Here is a 22,633-nt window from a genome sequence, read left to right as displayed (position 1 = left end):
TGTAAAAGAGATTCAGACCAACTGCCAGATGTACAGATGAATAAAAAGAGATGGAGACAGCAGAAATTACGCTGACATACTTCCCTTTTTCCCAGTCCTTACAAAAATTTTTTTGACTGATATCTTAATTGTTAAAATTTCCTGTTGTTTCTATTAATGATTTGCACCACTATGAAAATCCCTCCAAGACGTGAGCAGATACATATTTCAGTTAGAAAGGAACCATACAGCTGAATATGTTTTAAAATAATTTTTTTCAATAGCAAAATAGAAATATTATCAATTAGGTTCTAAACTGTAAGGACAATCAATAAAAAGTAGAAATTCTTGTTGAGAAAATTAAAATGTACAATGTCTTATATTTTATGTTTTGTAATAAAAAGTACAGATGTACTACGTGGGGCAATCCTCTGCCTTTAGTGTTATACCAGATACTCGGTTTTCAGAGGAAAAAAATCCAGGTCATTATTTGGATGGTACAGAGGTTCAGAATCTGGTTAATGTTGAATAGTTGGGCCTGTTAAGGACAGAGATAAGGTGTGCTTTGAATAAAGAGGGCACAGCAGGTGCTTATATATCATCAATTTGATTCCCAGAACCAGTGTGCAGATTTGTTTTAGGAACATTTTAAATCCAGAAAGTTATTACCATTTCTGTTACCTCTTCCTCATAGTCTATTGTACAGAGACCATCCAAAGTGCTTCTTTTGAGGCTACTAATTAACAATTAACCTTTATTGAACATCTCCGTGGTGTCAGTCTATATATATATATATATATATAAATGAGTGTCAGACTTTTAAAAAGTGCTCAATTTAAAAGCATTTTTCGAAAACCTTTTTCAGACCAGCCCTAACCTTTCCTTCATATTTCTAATCTGGTCTAAGGCTACTTTAGACTGTACTCTTGTCATACTAAAACATGATCCTTCATAGAGATCAGGAATGGTCAAAAGCATTTTCAGAGTGTGAAAATGAATTTTTGTTCTATATCCTGGACCTATAGATATATCAAAGTCTACTTCTTCCCCTGCTCCAAAGTATTCTGATGTTCTTAAGTAACTCATAACTTGTTGATATGACTCTGTCAACAAAATTCATAATCTACTTATGCATAAAGTACATCATTTTTGTCAAAAGTCCTTTTTCTGAGTTCTCCATTGACTTCTGACGGTGAGCTGTGCATTCCTTAGCGTAACCATCAGGTACATCATCAGCATACGCAACCCAGACTCGGAGTGTCTCTATGCTTCTGCCAGTCATTAAGGAAGCTGTAGCACATTATTTGACTATAGGATATGTATTTTGCTGAAATTGTATTATGAATCTTATTTTTCAAATGTAATACAATTTATCTACAAGTAGCATATCGGCTTGATGTTTAACAATTTCTGGTTTAAGAAGGCTACAAAGTACTAAAAACAATCTAGTACTTATTTCATATCTGGTATATATGTACAAATCAAGGGTGTCTGTGACACAAAATGTTCTTGCATGCGGGACTCACAATCTCGTAGAGAGATATGTAAGAGATATGTAAATGATTCCATGATGTAAAACCTCATGAGAAATTAAATCAGTGCTACAACAGAAATATAAAGAGAAAGTACAATGGAAGTGTAAAGCAAGGAATATATAATTCAACTAGATTGAAACAATGGGTTGGTTCTTAGAAAAGAAATATCTGTTTAGTGGAAATTTTGAAATATGAATTAAAATAGTAAGGAAAAACCTAAACACAATCTACATTTGGTATGTGCCTGGCATACAAATAATATATCGGAATTTACCACAACTTCAACGTTTACATCTAGGGCTGCCGTTGATGCTCAGTAATCACAATATCACAAAGCCAAGAAAGGGATTATTCTAAACGAATGATTTTAAGTAGACACACCAAGCATGAATGCTAATAAAGTGCCTTTTTGTACTTTTTGTTAAAGACTGCTACAACTGCAGGAAAGCATTGTGTAAATATATTGCTTGATGAGTTTTAAAAGCAGAACATATCTGTTTAATAAGAAACCACATAAAGAAGCAAAATGTTAGCAGTATTGTCACACTCCTCACCCTATCTTCAGTCACCAGTTACCCACTTCCAAAGTCCTGATCTATCCTTCTTTTCTTCCAGAGCCTCATGCATGCTAAGCACGCCCTCTGCCACTAAGCTACACTCCAGCCCCCAAACCTCTGGTTCTGATTTCACATAAACATAGCCACACAGTGCGCAGTACTTTGTACCTGGTTCTCCCTACTTAACATATGCTCATGAGATTCCGCTGTATTTACATAGCTGTAGAATATTTGCTCTATTGGGCATTCTATTACCTTGGTATACTACAATTTATTTATCCATTCTATCGTCCTGTGATAATTCCAGTCTGAGCATTCAAACAAATGTGTTTTACTGAACAAATGTGTGTATCTCTAGTTAGAACATTTTTATTTGATATGTATACAGTGTGCATGTACACAATCATTGCTGTCTCACAGTGGATAGATACTATCAACTAGTTTCCAACGTATACCAATTTAACGTATCTATTTACAGCTTCTGAGTATTTCATTTGTTCCATATCCAACACTTACCATTTTCAAACTTCTGTTTTATGTTAGCCATGATGGTGGCTATTTAGAAGACTATCTTTTTCTTATAGATTTTTAGGAATTCTTTGTACTGAAGAAGAAATCATTGTTCCATATATATATTGTGAAATAATGTCTTCTATTCTTCTTAAGCTGCTCTTTGATGAACAAATTAATATGGAACATGTATCATTGTCCTTTGTTGCTAGTTGGTTTTGGGGGGTGTTGTGTTTTGGGGTTTCCATGAAGTATGTGCTCATGTTCAGATCATAAAGAACTACTCTTTTCTCTTAAAGTGGTACTTTTCACTTCTAAATCTATAGTCCATCGAATTTTTAAATCTATCATGTGAAGCCATGATCAAGAATTTTTCCTAAAAGGATTATCAGATGACCCAGAGTCATTTTATTAAAGTAGCACTAATTTTTACATGATTCCCAGTCCAAAGACCAGATGTTTCCCTAGTTATACTTGTGAGTGGAATAGTATCTAAAATATAAAATGGCAAAACAAATAGGCATTTTGGCACTTCGAGTCCTGAACTACTCCAATTTCATTTCTAACCCTTGATATGATTGAGCATCACTTCCTTCAAATTCCACTTTAAAAAGTGATTGCTTTGTAATATGTGTATCACTGGCCCTCTTAACCTCAAGTGTGTTATCACATCTCTTATGTAGGAGTTTGAAGGAAGTTTGAAGATTACTGCACTTGTAAACTTCTAGGACCAAAGCCCTCAGTTTTCGGAAAGATACTATATTTAGTAATTTAAATAAGCTTTTTCATTTTCTGTGTTTCCTGAAACTATGAAACCAAAGAAAAATTTCATTTCTCAAGTAGATGACATATAGAAAACCATCTTCCAGCATTCAGCTTTTCTTACAAAATGACTTTCACTTGTAGAACACTAAGAAAGGTAAAAACTACATTTTGAAGTGTTCCTAAGTAAACAAAAAAACTGTTAGCAAGGCAAAATAGTTAGTAACCCCTCAGTCAGTGGCTCAGAAGCTGATAGACATTATCACATAAAAATATTTTGTTCCATTCTGACAGTCAGCTGTGAAACATTAAAACTATGGGAGAGGTAAGAAATTTGAACACTCAGCAGATATTAGAGGAAACATCATTACTTATTTTTTAATGTGGCCTTGATTATTGTTTTTAAAAATTAAACTGGACTCTTAGGAATACGCTCTGAAACCTTTGTGGATGAAATGATTTGGCGCCTGAGCTTTGTTTCATTCTTAGCCACATGAGTTGGAGCAGAGTAAGTGGGGACCAGGCAAAACAATACGGGCATGAACACTGTTGAAGCTGAGCAGTAGGTACATGGAGAGAGTTTCTCTCTTTCTGTTTGAAACTTTGTGCATGAAAAATTGCAAAATACGTCATTTTAGAGACTCCTTAGCACGTGGAGGCTGTTTCTCTTCCCTGCCTTTTATATTCTTTCCTGCTCTGCTCTTTGATGCTTTCCGTGGTTCTGTCAGTGTCTCTAATGTACATTCTGTCTTCCTAGGATTGCCGGGGGCTAATTAAACACCCGCACGTACACACACAGAGATTAGATACAGAACCATACACTTCTTATATAAAAGCACGTGCATACAACAGATGCACACTGACTTTAGTGGTCAAATAGTTACTCACTTTTGCACATTTCAGAAGTCCAAAGTGATTTTCACTGGGCTCAGGTGGGAAGTGTCCCCTGGGCTTGACTGTCTGCTTGTCCCTTCCAACTCCTAGAAACCACACATTCCTTAGCTCGCGGCCTCTTCCTCCATCTTATCCTATTGCTTTATCCTGATCTCATCTTCTGTTTCCTTTTCTCTATGTAAAGGCCCTTTAGGTTATACTGGGCCCATCTCGATATGCAGGATGATCTCTATTTTGGATGCCAGGTGATTAGTGAATTTAATTTTATATGTAATCTTAATTCTCCATCGCCATGTATCATAACATATTCACAGGCTCCTGGGATTGGGAGATGGTCATTAAGAGTGGCAGGGTGTATCAGTCTGCTTATCACAACCATTTTTCTATAAGAAAAAAGGTTCTTATTTGTAGACCATCTCCTTTCTTCTTGCATCAATTTAAATCTATTTATTTCATTTCCCAATTGAAGAAATGGAAGAAAAATAAAAAACACATTTGGATTTTACCTAAGAAGACTTAAAACCAAACCGGGTCTTGACTTGGCTATATATTTATGTTTATGAAATAAAATAAGTAAGTGTACATCTGGAAGAATGCATCAACATCAAAGGGGAAATAAAATTTAACAAAATAAGATGTATGAAGTTTGATTTCTAGACATGCATGAATAAATTTACTCATAAGTTAATGAGGTGACAGATACCATAATTAATAAAGTGATAGATGCCACATGCCTCCATCTACATATTATCTGAGAGTATTAGACAGAGAACAGGTAAGTAATTGGCAGTGGCTAGGAAAGGGAAGGAGAGCACTCCAGCATGGTGAAGAACAGTTCTGCACTGGATTGTGATGATGCGTACAGGAACCGATACATATATATTGAAAGTATCAGAATTAGCCACAAAGATTAATGAAAGAAGGATAACCATGCAATAATTGGTAAAATCTGACTGAAATAGGTAACTTTATTATTTAGTTTTATTGTGCTTATTAATTTCTTGGTTTTGACAATGCATATTGAGAAAAGCTGAGTAATGGGTATACTATTTTTTCAATTTCTTGTGACTATTTCAAAACTATGTTGAATTTTAAAATACATCTTTACAAAAATAAGAATAGAAGGAATGTGAACTATTCAGCATAGAAGCAGAGGTCAGTAAATTGGCACTGATGTTCCAGAAAGCTGACACTGACCTGGATTACATTCAGTACAAGCTGGAATATGAAATCAAGACTAATCATCCTGATTCAGCAGATGAGAAAAATCCAGTCACACTCTTAAAAATCTCAATACCAAACATTGTGTACACGTTTTAAAGCCGTGGCTACTGAGCAGAAAGAGACTACAAACCGCATTTATATTACTTTGAGTAAGACTGAGGACCGCGGTACAAGAATTACAAAAGCATACGGATGTAGCGCCCTCGCCAGTGACTGAAGAAGAAAAAAAGCTGTAACAGAGCAGTTAAAATCTCATGTGCCACACTTAGGAAGAAATGGAACTGCAGAAGGGAACGCTAATGAAGGAGGGCTTACTTACATCCAGAGACATGCAGGGAGATGTCTTGTCAACAGCCACAAGTACAGGTAGGCGGTGGTCAAGGGGAGGAAGAGATTTGGTTTCAGTGACAGGATAGTGATGCCTTCATAAGAGAAGGATTAAGAAGCACAGATATTATAGTAATAAAAATTCAGCCAAAGAATGGAGTGAAAGAAAAGGGTTTAAACATTTATACATATCCTTAATTTTGTAATTTTAAGTAACATAGTCCCTTCATACTAATTTGTACCTTTTTTTATTGTTGGGAAAATAGATGCTCTGGCCTATCAAAAATGTGTTTGTATATTTACAAAAATAAAAAGATGAAAATTAGAAAAATGAGAGGGAAGTGGCAGGCAGTTCACTGTTAAAGATTATCATTTGAAATATCACTGCAATGTTTAAGGTAGAAAGAGTGTACTTTATGATTTAATATTTGTTAGGAGACATTAGCCTGCTAAATTAATAAAAAGCACCAAAAATGCATTCTACTTTTTAAATTATTCCAAGTCGCTAGTCCCATGTGTAATTTCAGTTCAGTCAAAAATAGTTGTATCCTTAATTTAGTGGCTGAAAACAGAGGTGTACAAAGAAAGAAAGACGTGGTTTTGGTTTTGCTTTGTTTGTTGGGTTCTGTAGACACACTAAAATGAAGTAATCAGATGGTTCTGGGAAGGAAGAATTCATGAAGGATTTAAATTCCGTCCCACGGGAACTCTTCACAGAGCTGGAAAGGGTCCAAAGGAGACTTTCCCCACCTGTTTGCAAAAAGTCAAACTTCTAATGGGGGAAATTAAAAAACTGGGCTCGAATGTCTGTTCACTTCAAGATATTCAGGATAATTCCATAAATAAAATGTTGAAATGTTGGTTTTTAACATATGCATGGTCATTCTGAGTTCAAAACTTTCCAAAAGAGTAACTGTACTGGGAAGAACTGCTGAATCAATCATCATTAAATATACAGAAAAAAACTACGTAGGCTAATGACTTGTTACGAAACAGGATCAGTGAAGGACTAACACTAATTTAAGTAACAAAATCCACAAGGGGACTTGAGAAAGTTGAAGAATAGGTAGGAATTAAAGATGAGAATTCAAGATGAGAGTAATCTTGCTTGTTAAAGTCAATCTTGCACGCTCTGGAAGATTGTGTTCCCTGCCGTATGGGACTCAGCATGCTTCTATTAGGTCATTTAAGCTACTAAGAAATAGAACTTCTGTTTTATAAAATTTGAAATAGAAATGACCGTACAGATTTGTATCAAAAGTTTGTTCAAAAAAGTACATACTGCTAACTCAGACAAGCCTGGCAAGTTCAAATTTATACTCTGATACTTACCTAGTGAGCTGAGAAGTCTCAGACAGACAAGTTTACCTTGTATCATTAGAATTACAGTAAAAGTTCACATTTATTGAGAGGCTTATCTAAATTCACTATGTGTGTGCCCTCGTGTAGTCCTATGATAGCAACACGACTTACTAAAATCCTGCTACTGACATCACAGGAAATGAGTGACTGTGAGGAAAAAATGAGCTGTGGAGTACGGCTCAAACCTCAGCACTGTGTCTGGAATACACTACTAAAATAGCTGTTGGTTTCTTGGGTTTCTCCTGGCGTGCAGTGCTTTTGGCAATAAGCATAAGGCTGGCCACACCCTATTAGGGGCTCTAATGGGGACGCTGGAAGTATGTTGCAGAACTATTTGAGTAAGCACTAGAACTCTTAACCTAAAACATTGTAAGTAATTGCCGCTTTAATTCGTCAGACTCTGTAAATTAGTTATGAAAATAGCTGCTCCCAAATGATGCCTATAAACATGGATTATTCTTAAATGAATGGCGCCATATAGTTGAAGCACACTTATTATTCTTTGGGGGTTGTTACTAGGATCAACTTTTTATGGGTTGGATGGTGTGTGGGCTACTGATCTTCTTAGACTTAGTTCTGAGCTCATAAACGAATCCTGACTTGGACTGCACCGTTGCCTTAACTCTTGGTTCCCAAGGACAGGCGTTCTTATACCCACAGCAATAGGATTCATTTGGAATTCATTTTAAAGCTAACTTTTCCTCCTTTCCCTCCCCCATGTCCTCCTCAGGGCATCACCCAGGAAAGAAATGACTTCTCCCTAAGGGACTTGGGCTTCAATAAAGTCTTCAGCTCTACCTCCTACAAAGCCTCAATTAGATGTAACACGCAGGACCTTACACAGAAATCTTTCGTCAGTGTGTAAACTACTTTTTAAAGAAAGCATAAAATCCCCAGAAGCTTGGAGAACTCTTTCAGTTACCGTTGATTCTACATCTATTTAAAAATTTTAACAAGCATGTAAATTTAAAAAAAGAGAGAGAAAGATTTAGGTCAGTTTGCCTCAATGACATTAGTTATATCATTTCTGAAATTTCACCGAGTCTCAAATAAATGTATTGCTGCTTGATTGATGTGACAGTAATTTAGTAGCCGCTTCTGATTTTTTTCTTGCCCACATCCCTCATCATAATCAAAGTAGATGCTTTTTTCCTTTGTTTCTCCTGTACCACAGAGATTTGCTTGCCTAGGATAGGCTTAGCAATTTACTTTCTCCTCCAGCAATTTCAGAGATGGCTACCATTACATAGTCTAATAACCAGTAAACAGCAGGGAAATCAGTATTCTCAATAACATGAAATTAGTTGTATTCTTAAATCACAGACTGCAGAGCATGAGGGACCCTTAGCTATGAAGTATGAATTTTAATCCTTTTGAGCAATGACTAAAAAAGTTAAATCCTCTGGGGAAAGCTCAGTATGAAAACCACCTTTTTGTTTGATTTAGACCATTTCTTTCATTTTTCAGACAAAGCAATCAAGGTTCCAATAATTAATACTTTACACAGGTTCTAGGGCCCAAGCATAAACCAAAACCTGAATCTTTGATCTCCAGGCGAGTATTGCTTTTTATTTGCGAGGAGACCTGTTCTTTACTGAGTTTCTACTATAAGCTAGGCAATATCCCAGTATATCTTAGGTGTATTAGCTATAAGCTCAAAAATAGTAAAACTAAAATAGACATATTTTCCTCACTTTACAAAAGCAGTCAAATTTGAAAGATTAAGGATTTTGCCCAAATTCTCATAGATAATTCAACAGGACCAAGACATAAATCCCCGAAGGCCCAAACTTCAAAGCAAAAATAGATACTATATTCCACTGCTTATTTCTAGTTCTTAGATATTAAAATAGAAACATTTTGAAATATAAACATTCCAAAAATAATATCCCTCCCCAAACATAATTGATTTACGTGTCAGAAATAAACAAGCTAATCAAAACTTACTGATAAGAAGTGCCGAATAGATTCTGACCCTGAGCTACGTAGCAGTAAAGCCCCTAGATTTCCAAATGCTCCACATCACTCTTCCTTCTGACCTCAGCCGTGATGATGATGAAGACATATGTTCCTGTAGTATTTCTGGGTAGATAATCAGCCTCATAGAAAATTCCAAATCCTGTTTCCTATACCTCTGACTCCTACATACTCAAAGAGAAGTATGTGCTGTTCCTGACATTATGACAATAAATCAGACTTCTAGCCATCCATCGTAACCACAGGATCACTGTTAGAAAAACCAGAAGAATTATCAGGTTCATTTCCTGTAGCTGTGGGGAATTTTGGGTTACCTGAGGGAAGTGGATAGATGGAACACAGGGAGAAGATCACTGATACGCCGCTTGTTCGGAAATTATGCCCATTGATAACTGGTTTGGTGTGGACTTCACTTTGAATTTTAAAAGGCAGTGTAAAACAACCAGTTGTTTATCTCTCCTTATTCCAAGAGGAAGATCAAAAGAAGGCTTATCTGGAATGGAGACTGTTTATTTCTATCTCAAAACAAAAGACAAAAGATAACTGGGTCTTTCCCTTCCTTGGAATTCCTGAGCTTCCCACTCCCTTTCCTGATTGGCGGTCATATCCTGACTATTAATCTATGTATTTTAAGCATGAAAATCATTTCTGGAACTTATCTCATTTATTTCACAACAGGAACAATGGAAATAGCATTAAGTCGCTGTTAAAGGTAAAACAGATTTCAAATGCCTCCTGTGGTTTTCCTCTCCAACACCTGAAGTTTCAATGAACTGCAGGACATCCTGGATGGGGTCTAGATGTAGATCTGGAGTTCTGAGAAGAATTTCATCTAGGAAAATATTACTGGCTCTTCCTGATAGTAATACTTGGAAAAGTCATTTATTATTTCAATTCACAAGTTTCTTTATTGAAAGGCCACTCCAATCTAAAGGCCATTTGTGTGGCAGTGCTCGTATAGTTGAAATTAAAAATACATTTATTTCTTTGTGTGTCTTAGATGTAGCCTCTTAATAAAGTTAAAAAATAAGAATGAAAAACAAGTGTACAGCCAGGCATGGTGGCTCACACCTGTAATCCCAGCACTCAGGAGGCTGAGATGGGAGGATCGTTGCGAGTTCAAGACCAGCCTAGGCTACAAAGTGAGCACAAGGCCAGCCTGAACTGCACAGTGAGACCCTGTCTCAAAAAGACAAAAAAAAAAAAAACAAAAAAACAAAAAAACACAAGTGTAGTAAAGGCAGCCACATCAGCAGTGGAACTTGGAGAAGCCTGACCCCAAGACGATTTGTAGTCTGATTCTTTTCAATCATTTAGTTTCCCTTAGGAGGGGGGAAGCAGATGTGGGTTTATTTATTTTTTTTAAAGGACACTGTAAGTAGAGTAAGTAAATAATACAAAACATCATCAGTTAAACAGTGTCAAATTACTTGATTAAATAGTCTAGAAATTAATTTAGTTTTGTTTTAAATCATGATTTAATGAAATGACTAATGTATGCTTTATACTTTCCAGTTAGAGTTACGTATGTCTAAAATAATCCTAACAGTTGATGCCATTTGCAAGGCTGATCCCTTAAATATCATGATGTGGCCCTCCTCCTGGAGTTAAGTCATCTGATCTAAGGACAGTTATTGTGAGAAATTCATTTTTGTTTGGGTGATTTTTTACTGTAATTTTTATTGGTACATTTTTGCTATATGTATTGATTACACGTGGGGAGTTGGCATATGTACATATCACATCTGAATTCTTTTTTCTGTCACCTTCCTTTTTTCTTTCCTCTCCCTACTCACCTCCCTGTATCTGAGGGTGACCATTCTCTTTAGCAAAAAAAAGTATGTCCCTATTAGAAATTTATTTTTTATCTATCTCTGTTGATGAATCACCTAGAAAAATTCGCGTGAGAAACTACGTGCTTTTTAGGATCTGTACTCCAATTTTAGGCATCATCAGTCATGCCAGAAATAACCAAAAGTAGCAGCTTCCAGTCCCCATAGGTAAAATATCCAACTTTTTCCCCTGAGAAACCATTCAGTTTTAATCCGTAATCCTCAGGAAAATGAAAGTAAGGGTCTCAGCTAAATACAAGGAGAGCAGTGGTCCGGGTCACACACATAATGTACATAATTCGGTGTAATCAGAGTCACTTACTAAAGAGCCCCAAATCCCTAATACAAAGATTAAATTCCCTTACAACCTTTCAGAAAAACTGTTGACCAATTAGACCTAAGAACACAGGACATGTTAAGACAAAAAGAGGCTTTAGCAAAGCCCGCGTTAGTTGGCTTTTGTACATCTTACCCTTTTGTAACCATTTTCTGCATTATCTTCTTGCTGAGTGTTTACTCTCAAATGTATACAGATTCCTTCCACTAGAAAAGGTCTTTTGTTCATTCCTTTTGGTTGTGTAGTTCAGCTCCCTCAGAGCCTTGTCTTGTTCATTCAGAATCCGATCCACTTTCTGGGATGTGCTTCTTGTGAAGGAACATAAACTGGACTACATTTGTTCAAATCTTTTTCTTCATTTTCATCATATGGAAGCAAGTGCATAGCCCAGGAAGCCTGCCAGCTTTCCTGCCAGCTGTAACAACTACAGCACTTCTCAAGGGTCACAGTCAGCAAGTTGCCAGTGGCCCCACGTGGATTCCAGCATCTGTAGCCTTTTCCACCATAGCTGGACTTGGTATGAGATAGAGGGTCAAGGTGTAACTAGAGGTGTGTTTTGTTTGCGAGAAAGGTTTTGGCAGTTTAAATATATAAGCTTATTTAACTGGTTTAAATGAGATGCTCTAAAGAGCAGAGATATATGCACGAGTAATAGTTTGTGGTCCATAGACCTATTGATAAGCAGTGAGGTCCTAGATTAAAGGGCAGTCAAGGACCCTTATAGATGTACTGCAAAGATGGAATGTGCTAGTTTAATAACTCATCAATATTAGAGGAAGGCAACAGTACAGAGGGCTAAGTAGTCAAGAAAGATGGCAGAGAACCGTGAACTTAGACAATGCCATGGCATAAAGGAAATTCTGAGAAAACAATGGTGAGTTATGCTGGAAATTGTTTTTTGGCCATAGTCTCTACAGAGATAACCCCCACTTCTGCTTTCCTGCTTTTATGTTTGACTTTGTCATGATGGCAAATTAGCAGGCTGTGTCACTAGACAGAAAGATACCAATGGATCTGGATTAAACATTTTTTCTGGGTTTGCCTTTCTGAATCCATCTAGCCCTGCTGAGTGGTGTGCCCCAAGAGCCAGTATGCAGGTATGTGCTCAAGGAAATGAACCCAAGGAAGTTGTTCTCTCTCTTCAAGTCAACACCACAAGATTTAATGGAAAGAGAGTCTTTGCCACTCATCTGTGGGCAACCAGTTTCACCACAGGGGAGGAATAAGCTCAGGGGCTAATGCTTTCATTGGACCATCTACTGCTTTCACTGTCCTCGTCAGGAAAATGTAGCTGAAGTAGCAGCTGTTGAAGGTTTTAGGGAACGCTGCCAAATCTTTCTTTCCCAGAGTTCCAGGCCAAACAGAAACCCTGACCACGAATCCACCTTCACCACCAACAATGTGGTGTTAGAGACACCAATACAGCATGCAAGTAGAGACTAAAAGCAGGATGGTGAAACTGTAGGCACTTTGTGACAAGACCAGAAGATCTCTGGAAATACAGACATATTACTTCTCCTTCCTGGTGGCAGTCAAATTGAGTAATATAAAAAAGGACCAGCATATCACAAATAGGTTTATCTCAAAAATGCAAGCCTAGGTTACTACTAGAAAAACAAGCTATCATTCATCACATTAACAAGATAAAATGATAACTTCACCTCAGTAAATAAAGAAATGCATGGTAAAATTTAATCACTGTTCATTATAAAAACTTTCAACAAACTAGCAAACTTCAAGCCACTCTTTTAGTGCGTGTAACCCAAACCACTTCCTATCTTTGCTTATTCTCTTTCTTAATTATTCCATCAATTTTTCTTTCATCTACTTCTTTTTTTTTAACTCATCACTTAGAATCACATTAAGCCTACAATATAAGTTCAGGTTGCTTGATCGATCTATCAATTAAGAATACAGAATGCGCAGTGAAATTTGAAATATATATACACAACAAATTTTTTGTCTTAAGTATATGGCAAACATCATATCCAGCAGGGATGCCAAACCTTTCAGAGCTTTCAAAGGTAACAAACAGGGAGAGTTCTTTCTAAGGCATGTGACACATTTCCATGAGTAACCCAGGCACATGGTCCAGTCAGTCTCGAGCCAGCAAAAGGGGAAGAGGTGGAAGGGTCAGTTAGAATCAGAATCAGGGTCAGGATACCTGCTTTTTGAAAAAGTCCCCCAGGTGAACCTGAAAGATACCACCACCGTTTCACTCCATTCAGAAAAGTTCTTAAAATCTTCAGCTTTATTATTTTTGCAGTTATTAAGCTAGCATTTTTAAATAAGTGTATTTATCCAGGTTTCCGTCCTGTTTTGTATCTAGGCAGGCCGTATCTTTTGGGGGAGGAAAGAGATTAGGTTGGGTTAGGATGCATAATCACCTTTTATATAGGCCCTTTTCACCCACCCTGCTCTCAACTCTGTCCTGATCACCCTTCACATCATAGCTGCACAAACACCCTGAAGCCCATTAACAATCACTCCTGCTTCCCTCTCCTCCTCAGTGAAAACCTCTAATTTTAAAAGACAGATTGCATTAAACTCTCTGGTGTTGAAGCCAGATCACTCCGAATTTCAAGCTGATACCAGGCATAATGGGGAGTGAGGAAAGGAGTGATCTCCATTGTCTCACTCACCCTCTGGAGTGGGGTGAGCAAGACACAGGCCTCCCCAGCAATCCAGCCAGAAGGGCAGGAGACTTGAGCACACGGGGAGATGATGAAAAACACCTCAAGGCTTTAAGTCAAGCTGAGACAAGTCCTGGAATACTCTCTGAGTCAAAGAACATTTGGGCCACTCATCAGAGTCATTCTTTATGACTCAAAGATCTATGGCTTCAAGTTAGCGTTGTAGCATTTGTGATCTCATATGCACCATTTTGGGTGTCTTTCCATTCCTTCCCTCCATTCCTTCGCTTCTTCCTTCTTACCGTTTGCCCTGCAGACTCACACACCACCTGGGAGCACATTCCGAGCAGCAGCTGCTAACGAAGTCACCAGGGGTTCAGACCCTGCCCAGGATGCCGTCTGGGGAGACACTGGACATGTGTAGGATCTGTTCCACAGGACCTATGCCAGCTCACCCAGGAAAGTTATTACATGATGAAGAATGGGGGTGTGGGGAGGAAAGCCCCGTCTGGGTTTATAATTGAGGCGACACACCCATGGATTGCACAATAAATAAACAAAAGAGGGGGATGTTGAATGAAGAGGTGCCTCAAGCAAGGGAGAGAGTTCTTAAGAAGACTTCATGTTGGGACACAGAGCAAGGAGAGCCAACTCAGTCCCTTCTCCATCCATGGAGAAATCTGAAAGCAAGAATGTGCAGGCCTCTTGCAACCCTTTAAAGAAGGGCGCACCCCAGAGTCCTGGGGTGACCTAGTCCCTGGTCTCTAGGTGACCGACACCACTTCTTACAAAGGGCTTGTGTGAACAGCCTGCTTTGCTTCGCCTGTTAGGTTTCACCCAGGAGCTTCTGCAGCTCAGCAGGAACTGTGAACCCAAAGCTATGGGGAGTGGAGACAGGAGAATTTTCTGCTTCCAATCGCTTACAGTTTCTTGGGCTCCTGCCACAGTGCTGGTATTTGATTTAGAGGCCCAAGAGGGAAATCATTCCCACGTGGGTAGATAACAAAACACTCCACCTTGAAATCATGGAGTGGAATTCAAATCTCAAGCCAAAAATCCTATCTCTGCCTGCTTTGCTAATTACATAAATTTCCTTGCTAGATTCGCAGCTGTTTATATGAATACAGAGTTAGTTCCCAGAGCAGAGCCTCTGAGTTTGGAGCCCTTGTGCCTTGTCTGGATCTCAGACCCCAGTCCTGGGGTCCTATTTCTGTTGGATATACTGGGCACCATGATCTTTGGTAGCATGAAGGTAAACAGCTGCCCTGTGACACAGAGGTGTCAAAGACAAATAAGGACAGAAACAGAAATGTGTGTGTACGGGGGGCGGGGGGGGGGATTTATTCTTTGTAAACAGTAACTTTAGTAATAAAAATTATTGAGAAACTTTATGAAAATAAAAGCAGGAAAGTTTAAGGAAAATATTACACATGCTCTTCCCTTTAAGACATTCCAGATTTCACTGTGGGAAAGGTGACCCAACTTTACAGATATCCCCGCAAAAAAGTACTATTAGACCTGGAGAACAGCAACCGGATACTGTGGGATACATTTCTCTATCTCTCCCAGAGCCTCCCTACATTTATCTGACAATAACTTTCACTACAAATAAAGAAATAGGTTAGAGGTACAGTTGATCAAATTGAATTTTCCACACACACACACACACAAATTAGTTTAGCATAATTTTTTCTAAATTACATCATAAACTGATGACTCCATGAAGAGCAAATGTGTTGTAAAAACTGTTGCTTTTATTTCATTCCTTCTAATAGAAAGATGAACAAGTTTAACTAAATAAACGCATCTTCCATAAACAAAGACTGTACTTAACAAAAATTAGACACATAATTGTCTCCTCTTGAGGTGGGGTGATGGGATAGGAATTCCACAGATCTACTCTGGTTAAAAATATGAAGAACTTTTTATATAACATTCAGATGAACCAATAAAAATGTGACCTCCTGACATGTATGAAAAAAAGGTATCTTGGGTTTCTTTCAGTGAAATATTTGAAGGCTTTAAATTTTTAAACAAAGCCCAGCTGGATTGTATGCACAAGTTCCAAACCCTGAAATATTCCCATGATATCTAGTTTCAAAAGAATTCTACTACTGTAAACTAGTAAGTAAACTACACAGAAAGAGAAGTTTTCTCTGTTAAAGTTTACTTTGCTGTAAGACATTATGTGTGATAAATAAAAATCAAGAGGACAAATGTAAACTCTTCTGTTTATAAAGGAATATAATTGTGATTCTAAATGTAATAACAATTATAAAAGCTAACTTCCCATTCAGAATGGGGAAAGCATGCCAGAGAATCTTCAAGAACATGCATTCTTGCAGAATTCACTTAGCCACATTGTTAAGATTTAAATTCTGAAGTTCAGGATGGCATTATTGAAGACCTCCACCCCTTCTCACCTGCTCTTCCTAGTAATATATTCATTATTTTTGTGAAGGGACAGTTTGACCCTTCTGGCTCCGTTTTCTAGGCTTAAGCTCAGTTAGACTGTCATTTGGAAGCCAATAAATAGCTATGTGGTGATTACGCATGCTTTGTTATTTTCCAAATGCTAAATTACCTTTAATCACTATCCCTTTTCTTTTGTTTAAATTTTATTACTCTGCTTATTCCTATTATTGTTTCCTTCAGAGCTAACTATTAGGAGGCTCTCCTGCAAAAACATGTATTTTTCTTGTGGTGAATTTTCTTCTTAACCCAGATCACTTTAAAGTTTAATTTTGCTTCCCACTTTTGCACTTTCCCTAACCCCACCTCTTCCAATTGCCTGCAAGGTTTTTTTCTTTTTACTGCCAAAGATTCCTTGAGTTCTGAATATCTTAAGAGTGTTTCAAACCTGCTCTTTTATACCAGAGGGGAAAGGGTAGTCTCATCGGGTAACAGGTTTTGATGTGAAAGTTACACTGCAACAAAGCCAGCATCCTGCCTTCCATGACTTAAATAAGTTTTCAAGGTCAGTGTGACATGCATGACAAGTTCCAAGGAGACCTCAGTAAATCAGACTCAAGGTTCTGTGTGAACAAAATCCACACAATTGTTTACACTTCCTATCTAGGAATCAGATTCCAGTCACTGCAGTTAATCCTAGCATTATAGTCTAAACTTCGTACCTCGGGAAAAAAAAAAAAATGTTTCTTCTCAAAGTCAGAAGAAGGCAGCTGAATGTATTCTCTGAAAATAGAAATCCCTCAATGAGGTTTCCACTTTCAAAGGAACAAAGCATCTGGTTGCTCCTGGGTCAGTCTTCAGACGCTGGCTGGATCCTACCTAGAAATGCTCTGAGCAAACCTGTGGTCTCCATCCCTGATTCACTAGCTACAAACATTCTTTTTAGCCAGATAGAAGCAATGACATTTGGACTCTTTATAACCTTTCATATTAGAGTTTATAAATGTGCGGTCCCACCCTTCCCTTCTAACCAGCAACTATGATAAAAGCTTGGAAATAAGGGACAGGAAGTGTGTGAATACACAGTTCACCAGTGACTCAAGAGTCAGAATTACCAAGAGAAAACTATTTGATGAGTTTCTTTAGTTTTGGTGGGAAAGAAGACAAGTGTTTTCCTCTGGGGCATCTCAGAGTAGAACAATATAAAGCAAAGTTAGAACTACTATGTAAAAAGCATCTGGCTATCCAGTGCACGCTAACCTCATGACCTTGTGATCATTTGACACAGCAGGAAGAAATTCAGGCCAAAACAAACCTATGTCCTCAGTATCCCACACTATTCACTGTGTGACTATAACTTGAATTGTGGGGTGGGGTTCGGCTACCACTGATGGTAGGAAGTAACTCTAGGACACAACTTGGGGTAAAGACGGGGTTGGTGAACAATAAACTTAACAATGTATTAATTGAAAGTAACTTTCTAATGGAGAAACAGTAGTATTATATTTTAGAGATCTTTAATCTTAAGTATCATACCCACATCTTTGCTAGAGTGGGGCCCCTTGCTGATTGAGGAACACAAAAAGAAAAAAACAGTCACATATTCCTCAACTTTTAGGTCCCTAAAGGAGTAATGCTACATTCAGAACAAATGCAGAGAGCATATTAAAGACATTCAAAATCTTACCACTCAGAATGAAAATAAAATAGGTGTAGCCCCAGTTCCTCTATTTAAAAATATTTCACTTAGAATTTCACATTATTTCATTAACAAAAAATAGTTAGGTTTCTTATTCTATGTTATGGGCTTTCCTTCCCACCAAAGCCTATAGTGAATATATTTAGTTAAAAGTTGCTAGCAGCATGCAGCTCTGGGTCTTTTTATTCCTTGTATCAGTTACTAAATAAAATCTTTATTAAGTTTCCATCATTAGATGATATTTACCAGCATATCTCAGAAGTAATTCAAAATTTGTGAGATTTTAAAGAAAGTCTTGATGGTAGCTTCCAAATTACAAATAAAGTGGGCAATATGATTTATAATGCATGGGGACTTGCAGAACAAATATTAAAATGTTTCAAATTTTATGTAAGTAAAACATTTATCTTAATATTTCAACCCCTAAGATATTCAAAATGTCTATTTTGAAAACATGCTTTTTCTATAAAATACAGATTTATATCAAAGTTTTAGCCTAGAAAGTAATAGAGTAGGACATTCATTATTTTTTGGACATTCATTATTATATTCAAGATTTTAAGACTAAAATTTTGATGTCTGACCATATAGTCCTTTTCTTTTGCATGGTGTTTGGTAAATGGGATTTTGCCATGTGTTCACTGCGTGGTCTACAGGCACCAGATATTCACTAAAACAAGTTTGTAGCATAAAAAAGTGAGTGCATACAGAATTTCATCAAAAGAAGATTTGAATTCTATGCAAACATTAAAAGAAAGTGGTTATGTCTACATATCCTGAAGTGGAAGAATATTAATTTAAAAAGTAAGTTATAAAAATAGTTTACATGGAAATTTATGAGTGAAAAGAATGTGGACATACACAGACACATGCACACATATATACACATAACAGAAGGAGAACATATAGATTACAGAAGTACTTGCATAGAAAATTATTCAAGTAATTATTCTAGAGAAGGAGGTGTTTGATTTTTAAATTCACTCAATTCTATATTGATTGATTTTTTAAATGTAAGTACGTATTAAGTTTTTTAAGTTTTCAAAAATTTGTGATTGATATAGTAAGGTCTCCTTATATATGTATCAAAACATTAGGAGTATCTATTTCCGTGAGGAAGAATGAGTAATTTTTCTAATTTTTCTTTCTTTTAATTTCTTTTCTGGAGTTTTATTTTTTTGGTCCTGGGAATTGAACTCATGACCTTGTGCCTGCCAGGCAGGCGCTGTGCCACTGAGCCATATTCCCAGCTACTTTTTCCTTTCTTGATCATCCGTATTAACTTTTTCTATACTAGATATCTGTTATTATGCAATGAATGACAAATTTTAAATTTTTTAAAGCAGAGAATAGAATTTCTAGGAGAGGAGAAAACAGGTGCAGAGCTAGAAAGGAATATACCTCAAAGAGTGTAGTGATCAAAATTGTCCATAAGCTTTATGACGTCATAAGCTTAAAATGAATTCCTTCACCAAATCCCCAAGACAAAAATGACAACAGCTTTACAGATAATTGATAAAGTTCGCGGAAATTGCATATTTCATTTTTTAAGACTAGTGTCAGTAGAGCATTTATTTTATATGAGTGTTTACTTTCAAATTTCAAAAAGCTGGTGTTTGGCAATGGCTCAGTGTCTTTCTACTACATGCTTCTGTGGAATTTGTACTACATATTCTGTGGAATTTAAAACCATCTCATCGTTTACTGAGATAATCTGTAACTTCACCAAACCAAGATACTTTCTTTAAAACTGTGTTACCACTGAAACTAATTAAACACAGTGAATCATTCCCTTTGCTTCTATATTTATAAACAGAATTACTTAATTCTATCCACAAACATTTCAAATGAGCCCATAAAAATGATTTGTATCTGTTATAAAAAGTACACAGACTTGTCAGTTCTGATAGCTGGTGTGTCCTGTGCTGTTTCAGGACTCTTCTCTGTGGGCCAGGGAATGCAAACTTTGGAAAACATGATACTGTTGTCACTTTTCTGGACACTCTAGATTTCTCTAAAGGATCAGTGCCTGCTCAGACAGCATACCTCAAAATTCTAGTGAGGTCCCACATTAAGCAGTCCTGAGACTCTATTTGGTAACTGGAGCAAACATTCATATTGTTCCATCAAGAAGAAACTATGCAAAGTAGGCGATCTGTAATACTGAATAAAACTAGGCACAGGATGGCTACATGCTTCGAGGAAGAGATGTGTGTTCTTCAGGACCAACCAGATGACAGTGCAAATAGCATAAGATTTAAGATGTACAATATGATGATGAGTAAAAAGTCAGTCTTCTTCCAATCCCTGCTTCTAGTCACCCAGGCCTTTTTGGCTCATTTTTATTTCATTCTATACTTTTATACCTTCTCTACACTTAAAAATTCCTTTATTTAAAGAGCAGGCTAAGGTGCTGGAGATCAAGCTCAGTGGCATGGAGCTACGGGTCAACTCTATTTGCAGTGATAGAGAAATTGATCTAGGCATCTCGACTTCAGATACTGAAAAAGCATTCATCTATTCCTCCTGGAGTGTATGTTGGTGCATTTAGTGCATTCCTGTATCATCTTGGTCCATAGACTCTCCATTCAGCTCCTCTGATTTGAAAGTGCAGATGGTGCTAACGTGTAGACATAGATTCTACACCCTGCATCCTTGGGTTTGAATCTCAGTTCTACTGTTTACTTGTGGCAGAATCTTAAGCAGGTTGTTTAAACACTACCTAAATTTCTCATCTACAAAATAGGATGCTTATTGAGGGACTGCTTAACAGATGAAAAGATCTTGTAAGTATGTGGCATGTGACATAGATAGCAATGATCACTACTCTTAAAACTCTTAAAACAGACTATTAGTATTTTCATGGATATTTCATTAGACTAACATCAATTAAGAAAAAAATAACATCTGTGAATATTATATCTTCCTATGTCAATATCTTGTATTTTTTGTGTATTCAAATTCTCTTTGTGTTTTTGTTTTTCATTTTTCAGGTCTTTCTTCAAATATCTTCCTTCAGATCTTAATACATTTTAGAGGGATTCACATTCTCCTTTCTCTAATTCACCTTCCACAGATGTTTCATCATGGTATTTCAGTTCCCCATAGCTCCTTGCTGTTGTGTCCTGACCCCCCCACTCCGTCTTTACACACTCTTACCAACACACTTAACTGAGAACCTTGACTAAAGAATATTTTTAAAATAATTGGGACTCTGTACTGCTCATCTAGGCACATGCATTTTTAAGACTATTAATTCTTCTGCAGGGAAAACATTCTCTGTAGAAATATTCTGAATGTAAATTCCAGGTTTTCAGAAAACATCTGAAGTAATCAGATCCTTCAATGACATTTTATGCTTGAATCCTTTATCTGAGTTTTTGTTTCACGCACATTAAACTATTGCTGAAAAGCATGGGTCCTTTAAAGTTCAGGGAGAAAGTGTTTATTAAGATCCAAGACTGAGTTAAAGACAAAGCTATAGCCAGAGGCTTGTTTCCTGAGAAAGGAGTCCCCACTAATCTGTCATGCTTCTGTCTAAGAGGATATTAAAACCATCTCAGGCTCCTGTGTTTACAGCCAGTCATGTGTCTCACGATCCCGGTCTGGGCCTGAGTCACATGAACAGGGCTACACACCACGGCTCCTCCATAGCTCGTTATTAAGTGCAGTAGAAGAAGTAATTAAGAGTATCAGTAACCAAAGAAAAAAGATAATGAAACTCTTATTATTAGTACCATCCTCCCAATCCGTGTTTAATGTAATCAGGGGAGGAAAAAAAAATACACCTTTAGAGGAATGATCAAGCCCATAGGCTCTCTTGGTTATGACTCTTTCAATGAATTTTAAAGGGAAAAACTCATCAAATGTTTATCTAATAAAAGGAAACGTTAAAAATGGCCAGATATAACTGGATATGTTGATGCAGTCCTAGCTATTCATGAAGCTAAAGGAGAATTACATAAGTCCACCAGTTCAAGACCAGCCTGAACAAAATAGTGACATCTCTATCTCTTTTAAAAAAATTTTTTGAACCAAAGATCAAACTCATGACCTTGCACCTGCCTGCGCTGCTGAGCTAAATCCCTGTCCCTAAAAAAAAAAAAAAAAAAAAAAAAAAAAATTTTAAATAAATGAATGTAATATGAAAAGTCATCAACACACAGTCTTATAATTCTACTCCATTTCTTTTAAGCCTCCTTAGGCAACTGAGAAAATATATATTTACATACACACACCTACATTTTCTATCCACCAAAGATATTCAGGTGGTGTTGGTTTTATATACAACACTTTCAGGGAAAAAAATCGTTGATTTAATACTTTTAAGACTTGACAGATCTTAGGAAAAACCTATTATATCTTTGTGAAGAGGTCTTTAACAAAAACAAATGCTCGGGGCTGGGGATTTAGCTCAGCAGCATAAGCGCCTGCCTTGCAAGCCTGTTGTGAGTTCGATCCCTGGTACCAGTAAAAATACAAAATACAAAATAAATAAAAAAATAAAAGAAAACAAATGCTCTTGTCATCAGCAGCATGAAGTCTGTCTTCTAGATTTTAAGGGTAATTTGCTTTGGTAAGAGTCTTCCCAAA

At 37.0% G+C, this 22,633-nt stretch overlaps 1 protein-coding gene across 8 annotated transcripts in view; it reads left to right on the top strand.

The window, feature by feature from the left end:
- Dlc1 (DLC1 Rho GTPase activating protein) overlaps positions 1-22,633 on the top strand; it is a 397,132-nt gene that overhangs the window by 317,994 nt on the left and 56,505 nt on the right. The gene's annotated exons all lie outside the window — the stretch shown is intronic.

Source organism: Cavia porcellus, unplaced genomic scaffold (assembly GCF_034190915.1).
Source record: "Cavia porcellus strain 051 isolate PalLab524CR breed Dunkin Hartley unplaced genomic scaffold, mCavPor4.1 scaffold_24, whole genome shotgun sequence".
Lineage (NCBI taxonomy): Eukaryota > Metazoa > Chordata > Mammalia > Rodentia > Caviidae > Cavia > Cavia porcellus.
This window is presented reverse-complemented; position numbering and strand designations above follow the sequence as displayed.